General features: G+C 52.2%; 1 pseudogene; it reads left to right on the top strand.

Moving 5' to 3' along the window:
- Positions 1-995: 995 nt before the first annotated feature.
- Positions 996-5,151, top strand: LOC149346587 (uncharacterized; annotated as a pseudogene).
- Positions 5,152-6,916: the final 1,765 nt, after the last annotated feature.

The raw sequence follows: 6,916 nt of genomic DNA, 5'->3' as shown, positions 1-6,916 counted from the left end.
CATTTGACCTATACGGCAGGATATTCATGCTACGTTTTAAAGATATTGCCGCCACGTGTCCACGGGGGGCGCCTAGAGGACGAAGAAGTGAGGGACTCGTGGGCTCTCGGAACTGGGACTCTGCTTCTCTGTTTGCGGCCTGTGCCTAGCCTTTTTGATTAAGGACCCATCTGTGACATTTGTGGTGGAGTGCGCTGGGTACATCGCCCTGGAATATGTCGCACACCCCTCCTAACACCGATGACCTCAGACCTCTCCCTATCGACACGCCAGTGCATCGGGTCAGTCGCGGCAATGTAGGACTGTCCCCCGAGCATGGGCTGTTGGAGACTACATCGGCACCTGGCCGGCTGCCTCCTGAGCTCAGGCCATTTGACACTACCTCGGCGCCTGCCCCTCAACCAGTCATGCAAAGCGCCGCGTACTACACCCTCCACAACCCACGGCTACCAAAATCCTTTCACGGGACTCAGCTGGAGGACGTGGAACATTGGCTCCTCCAGTTTGAACGTGTCGCCGCATTTAACCAGTGGGATGACGCCGCCAAACTAGGGAACGTTTTCTTCAGCTTGGAGGACGGTGCTCGTACGTGGTACGAAAACCTCGAGGACGCTCTTTTGCCATGGCATGAGTTCCGACATCAATTGATCGCCGCGTATGTCAGCGCTGATCGTCGGGAGCGAGCTGAACGCGCCCTGCAGTCCCACATACAGATGCCCAACGAAACGGTTACCATGTACGTCGAATACATGACGCGTCTCTTCCGACGGGCTGACCAAGCCATGTCGGAAGCCAAAAAGCTGCGCCACCTAATGCGTGGTGTGCCGGCCTCGTGCGCAGCCCCCCCAAGCACTGCTGCCGAGTTTCTAGCAGAAGCTGTCACGATGGAGCAGGTCCTCCGGCAGCGTTCCACCGCGTACGACCGGCCAGTCCTTGCTGGTTCTGTTACGAAGTCTCTCCCTACGTTCAGCACCAATACCGACTTCCTCCGTGACATGATCCGCACTGCCGTCAGTGAGGAGCTGCAGAAGATCTGTGGTACGTCGCAGCATGGGCGTTATCCGCGACGAGGTGCAGTAGGCTATCAGGCCTCAGTTACTACGCGGCGAACCACAGCGAATACAGCGAGATTACTACCGCCTGACGTACGCTGAAGCTCTGCGACACCCTGCCCCGATTCCAGCGGCATTTACACAGCCTATCCAGACGGACTACTGCCGCACGGCGTATGCTGACGCTTTACGACGCCCTGCCCCAAATGCAACGGCGTTTGTTGAAGCCCATCACGACGTCCCGCTACCCTCCGTGCAGCCAGGGCAGCACATCCCGAGTGACCGACGATCCCTGCGCAGAGCGGACGTCTGGCTTGGCCCTGACCGACGACGTTTGCGTTTCCATTGTGGGGAGCCCGGTCACCTGTTCCGGCGGTGCCCATGTCGTGAACTTGGCCTGCAGGGTTTTTCTTCCGATGCGCCAAGACCCCGATTTGCTCAACGGCCCCCTGCGATTGAAGAGTACGTGACGCAGCAATAACCTTTGTGGTCCATGGCGCGCCGTCCGTCCTGATCACGCCCACTCGCCGGTCATCATTTTCACCGAATCCGCAGAACTTTTCGCGAGCGACAGCGTACCGCTCGCCCAGTCCTCGCCGGGAAAACTGAAGACAGCGACCTCTGGGGGCGTGGTCGCTGGATATCGATGCTGTAAGGACCCCCTGACGACGCCAACATCCGATGATAGAGCTTTGTCGACGTCGACGACAGCAGGTGAACTAAAGGAGCGATTCTCACTCGACATACCCGTGCTTCTCGACGGTCACAGCATTAGCGCGTTGGTGGACACAGGAGCTGAGTTTTCAATTATTAGCGGCAAATTGGCAGCGCTTATGAAGAAAGTTACGACTTCCTGCTCTGGCGTGCAGATCCGGACGGCAGGGGGCCATATCATTACTCCGCTTGGACAGTGCATGGCTAGGGTCCAGATCACCGACTCGACGTTCATAGTTAGCTGTCTGGTGCTCCGCAACTGTTCGCGTGACCTGATTTTGGGCGTAGAATTTCTCCGTGAAAATGGCGCCATTATCGACATGCGGAAAAGAACGGTTACGTTTTCTACAGCGAAAGCCGACGACGCCTCCGGCGTTCGAAAACGCAGCTCCGTTCTTCGTATTTCCACTGAGACTGTTTTGATCCCGCCGCGGGCCAGTGTTTTTTCAAGCGTCGAATGCGTTGATGGGCTACGTGATGGACCTGCAGTCGCCGAGGGCAACCTTTCCCTGCTGTTGACACGTACATTTGCTCGGCCCGAAGCCTTGTCCTCATCCTTAACGGTTAGTTGGAGCTCCTCATTACTAATTTTACGAAAGAACCACGTCGCCTTTTAAGAGCTATTACCATCGCGTGGGCTGACCAATTGGCCGATGTTTCTGAGTGCTTTGCGTCCGAGGCCATGGTACATCCGGACACGTCCCTGGATCGCATCGATATTAGCTGCGGGCTCTCATCGACTCAACAGCGCGACCTACGTGCCCTCCTACTCCAATACAAAACCTGCTTCGCATCCTCCTCGAAAGTGCGGCAGACGGCGGTCACGCAGCATCGAATCATCACTTCCGATGATGCTCGCCCCATGCGACAGCAGCCGTACCGCATTTCCCCGAAGGAACGCGACACCATCTTAACGCAGGTAAAGGAGATGCTTACAGACGGCATTATTGAGCCTTCTAAGAGCCCGTGGTCATCGCCTGTTGTTCTGGTAAGGAAGAAGGATGGGACATTGCGCTTTTGCGTTGATTACCGTAAGCTGAACGCCGTAACAAAAAAAAAACGCCTACCCGCTGCCTCGCATCGACGACTCACTCGACAGCCTTCGCCGCGCCAAGTATTTTTCGTCGATCGACCTAAAGAGCGGATATTGGCAGATTGAGGTACATGAACGAGACCGCGAAAAAACTGCATTCATCACACCCGACGGCCTATATGAATTTAAGTATGTCCCTTCGGCCTTTGCTCAGCGCCGGCGACGTTTCAGAGGATGATGGACACTGTCCTGGCTGGCCTCAAATGGCAAACCTGCCTAGATACTTATATGAAGTGGTGGTGTTTTCAGAAACCTTCGACCAACACTTTGAACGCCTTCGGACTATGCTGGATGCCCTGTGATCGGCCGACTTGACCCTCAAACCCGAGAAGTGCCACTTTGGCTACAAAGAGCTCAAATTTCTCTGCCATGCTGTGAGCGCCGTCGGTGTAAGGCCCGATCTCGAGAAAACTTTTCCGAGCCGACTTTCCCCGTCCTACTACAAAGAAAGCGCTCAAGCGCTTCTTCGGTTTGTGCGCCTACTACCGCCGTTTCATCGCAGACTTCTCCAACATCGCTGAACCACTGACCCGTTTAAGGCGTGAAGATACACTGCTTGTCTGGACTGCCGCGCAACAGGCTGCTTTCACAGAGCTGCGACGACGGCTGCACACTACCCCTGTGCTTGCTCACTTTGATGAGGAGGCTGCTATCGAGAGACACACCGACGCTAGCAATATTGGGCTTGGTGCCGTCCTCGTTCAGCATCAAAAACGCGTGGAACGTGTGATTGCGTATGCGAGTCGCACACTCTCGCGAACTGAAATCAACAACTCCACCTCAGAAAAGGAGTGCCTCGCTGTCATCTAGGCCACGATGAAATTTCGGCCTTATATCTACGGTCGCCATATGAAAGTTGTCACAGACCACCATTCCTTGTGCTGGCTGACCAATCTCCGGGACCCATCAGGCCGCCTAGCACGTTGGAGCCTTAGCCTTCAGGAATTTGATTATACAATTGTCTATATGTCCGGACGTAAACACGAAGATGCAGATACACTCTCGCGCGCACCCGTCGAGCAAGCTGATGACAGCACAGAGGATGACAATAATTTCCTAGCCGCGATCAGGAGTTCGGACTTGGTGGCAAGGCAGCGTGCTGACGCTGAACTGCAGTCTGTCATGGATCACCTCGAGGGCCATGCTTCCAACGTACCTCGACCCTTTTCCCGCCACTTATCTTCTTTTTGCATTCGCAATGGCGTACTCTACAAGAAAAACTCAAGCAACGGTGACCGGACCTACCTTCTAGTCGTGCCATCAGACCTCCGCGACGACATCCTTTCCGCGTGTAATGATGAGCCCACCTCTGGCCACTTGGGATTTTCACGCACGCTCGCTCGAGTGCGTCAGGCCTATTATTGGCCTAAACTTGCAGCGACCATCCACCGCTACGTCAGAGGTTGCCGTGAGTGCCAGCGTCGTAAGTCACCACCGCTAAAGCCTGCAGGTTTGCTCCATCCAATTGATCCACCTCGCGCACCTTTTGACCAAGTCGGCATTGATATCCTGGGCCCGTTCCCTGTATCATCTTCTGGCAATAAGTGGGTCATAGTGTCGACTGATTATTTGACGCGCTATGCGGAAACAAAGGCGGTGCCGCGCAGTACATCCTCTGAAATCGCGCATTTCTTCATGCACCACATCGTTTTACGACACGGCGCCCCGTCCTCCGTAATCACCGATAGGGGCACTGCGTTTACAGCACAGCTCCTGCACGATGTGTTCCAGCTGAGTGACACGACCCACCGCAAGACTACTGCGTACCACCCGCAGTCAAACGGGCTCACGGAGTGCCTCAACAAAACGTTAGCGGACATGCTAGCGATGTACGTCGACGTAAAGCACAGGACCTGGGACGAGATCCTCCCGGACGTGACGTTTGCCTATAACACGGCGATTCAGGAAACGACTCGGTTTACGCCGTTTCGCCTCGTCTACGGGCGTGACGTGCAAACAATGCTCGACGCCATGCTTCCGTGCACCCCTGCCGACCAAGCACTCACGTCAGGTGCCGAAGAGTTTACCCAGCACGCAGAGGAAGCCCGGCAACTGGCCCGTATGCACATCCGACGGCAGCAGGCCACGGATGCACAACGCTACAACCAACGACATCGACACGTAGAGTACCACCCCGACCACAATGTGTGGGTATGGATCCCTGTACGTCGCCCAGGACTGTCGGAGAAGCTCCTGAGCCGCTACTTTGGACCGTACACAGTGCTGCGCTGCATCACGGATGTGACGTATGAGGTCCTCCCCGATGGCACTTTGCCGAGCTCGCGCCGTTGATCTCAGCCCGAGGTCGTGCACGTACTGCGCATGGAGCCTTACTTTACGCAGTAACGGGCGTCGCCTCTTCCGCGTTTTTTTTTATTTGTGCTGCAGCTGTTGAGCGGCACGTGACCGTTTGTTAACTTGCTTACTTGCTCCCTTTCGCTCAAAGTGCGCCCACGTTTTTGCTTTCTTTTTTGGGGGGAGGGGAATAATGCCGCCAGGTGTCCCCGGGCGGCGCCTAGATCACGAAGAAGTGAAGGACTCGCGTGCTCTCGGAGCTAGGACTCTGCTTCTCTGTTAGCGGCCTGTGCCTAGCCTTTTTGATTAAGGACCCATCTGTGACAATATTGTATATATATTAGTGCGCTAAATATATACAAGAAATAGGTTCCTTAAATTCACAAGCTCGATATTCGTTATATATTGTAGAAGTTTGTCAAAAATATCTCACATTTATCATGCTTAGGGCATGTTTGAAATAATTGAAAATATACACATGCAATTTTAGCATATTTTCAATGTAATAAAAGTGTACTTTCGTAAATAAGAAACTATTTCGTGCGAAGTAGAGTTGAATTCTAATGAATGGGCAGTCCTCGAAAACATAATTTCAGCACAGTTCAAGCTGCCGATGAACAATCGAGTTGGTTGGTTCGTTGGTTTGTGAGGAAAAAGAAATGCCGCAGTATCTGTCTCACATATCTCTGCGGACACCTGAACCATGCGGTAATGGAAGTGAGAAAGGAGGGAGTGAAATAAAAAAGAGAGAAAGAGGTGAGGTAGCGGAGGTCTCCGGAATAATTTAGACCACCTGGGGATCTTTAACGTGCACTTGCATGGATTCAGGATTCAGCGGATAGTCAGTACTTTTACTTTTCTGTCGTCCTTTCGTTTATCGTAACTTTCAGCAGGGAGATAAGCACCACTCAATTACATTACATGCCAGCTAAAAGGACCCCGACGAGCAGTGCCGACCAGATCACATAGACGCCCATGTATTTGTTCGTTGACAGTTCGGCTCCTGACCAATGCCTGACGCAACTCACGACAATGAATTCGGTTCTAGATCACCCCCAGATTCGAACGCGACAGGTCCCGCACTGTCGTGACAAATGTGACAATTTGCAGGCTCACAGTTTGTGACAGACACGCCTCACCAGGCCATTTTATGTGTCGTCTCTCGGGGAGTATATGCAAGCAAAGCAACGTATTGTGCTTGTCGGAATACTTCGAGTTTACTGACAACCCTCTCTGTCGGCATTTTTTATGTGGTCACATCTTGCTTTGTAACGTCATCGACGTGTTGATTGATGATAACGCCGCGTTTTTTAAGGTATCGGGCTATTTATGCTCATAGCAATAACAAGGGTCTTCGACTCACCTGTTGGGTAAGCGGGTCAGTGATTAGTTCTGCCGTTCAAGCCGACTTTTAGCCATTTCTTAAGCCGAACTGATTATATTTTTAGTGGTTTTTAATATATATTCAATATTCTAAGAAGGAAAAAGTATTTTCTTCATGTTTCTAAGAATGTTAAAAATATGACTCCCAGTGCACCTAAAAAACATTTGTTTTAGTGCTTCAGTATAAAGACAAAATTACATGAACTTAATAATTTAATAAAGTTAGCATGAAGTGGGTTGTTAGCAGAGCCTATTTTAGCTGAGGTATTGCCTGATGTCTGCTCTGTTTTGACGAATATGACTCAAAATAAGACGAGTGCATTTTCAGAAACAAATTGTTTTTGTTTGTTTTGGTTTATAGGGGTTTAACGTCCCAAAG

This window comes from Amblyomma mixtum, chromosome 4 (assembly GCF_055824585.1).
Source record: "Amblyomma mixtum isolate Tamu chromosome 4, ASM5582458v1, whole genome shotgun sequence".
In the NCBI taxonomy this organism is placed as follows: Eukaryota; Metazoa; Arthropoda; class Arachnida; order Ixodida; family Ixodidae; genus Amblyomma; species Amblyomma mixtum.
The sequence above is the reverse complement of the archived record's forward strand: the minus strand, read 5'-3'. Positions and strand labels throughout refer to the sequence as shown.